General features: G+C 72.1%; 1 pseudogene; it reads right to left on the reverse strand.

The window, feature by feature from the left end:
- LOC102377070 overlaps nt 1-1044 on the reverse strand; it is a 29010-nt pseudogene that overhangs the window by 1150 nt on the left and 26816 nt on the right.

Consider the following 1044-nt stretch of genomic DNA (forward strand, 5'->3'; position numbering starts at 1 on the left):
TGAGCAGGAGCTGCCGGCAAAGCGCTTCCCGCAGTCCGGGCAGGCGTAGGGGGTGGCGCCGGTGTGCGTGCGCCGGTGCAGGTTGTAGTTGGAGCTCTGCGAGAAGCGGCGCCCGCAGTCGGGGCACTGGTAGGGGCGCTCGCCCGTGTGGTAGCGCCGGTGCTGGAGGAGGTTGGAGGAGGCCGTGAAGGCCCGCCCGCAGTCCCCGCACACGTAGGGCCGCTCGCCCGTGTGCGTGCGCCGGTGCTTGGCCAGCGCCGAGCTCTGGTTGAAGGCGCGCCCGCAAGCCCCGCAGGCGAAGGGCTTCTTGCCCGTGTGGATGATGCGGACAGGGAGGCGGGTGTGAAAAGGTTAGTGGCAGCACGGGAAGGAAACACAGTTGCACCCCAGGCGTCCGGGATCCTCAGCACCGCGGTGGTGAGCCGCCGTGACCCAGACACCCCAGGCGTCCGGGACTGCAGGCCCCACGGAGCTGATGCACCGCGTCCCGCAGACCCCAGGCACCAGGGGGGTGGGCCACCCCGACCCCAAGGACCGGGCGGCCAGGCCCTGGGCACCACAGAGCTAAGCCGCCCCATCCCAAAGAGCCCTGGTGCTCCTGGGCTCCCAACCCCCGCCCCGTTGTAACCCCCAGACTCAGCCGCACTCACTGGGCGCCCGGCGCTCAGCTTCTGCACCTCGAACACCTCGTCCTGCTCCGGGGCCCCGACGTTCACGTGCCGCCGGATCACCAGCTCCTCGTCCTCCTCCGAGGGGAAATCAACCGGGGGGGGTCAACCCAGTGTGGGGGTGCCGGCCAGCCAGCCCCCAGAGCCGGCCGCGCACCCGTGCCCACCCCAGAGCCAGCTGCAGCCCGCACTCACCAGCTCCCCGTCCGCAGGGATCCTGAGCGTCTTCACCTCGAACACCTCCTCCTGCTCCTCCTGCTGCTCCGCCCGGCCGCCCCGCGGGCCCCACTTCTGCGGGGAGGTGGAGGGGGACTGCAAAGGAGAGGAGCCCAGGCAGGGCGGGGGACGGGCCCCCCACCCCACCCCACCCCGGCCC

Source organism: Alligator sinensis, unplaced genomic scaffold (assembly GCF_000455745.1).
Source record: "Alligator sinensis unplaced genomic scaffold, ASM45574v1 scaffold1531_1, whole genome shotgun sequence".
In the NCBI taxonomy this organism is placed as follows: Eukaryota; Metazoa; Chordata; order Crocodylia; family Alligatoridae; genus Alligator; species Alligator sinensis.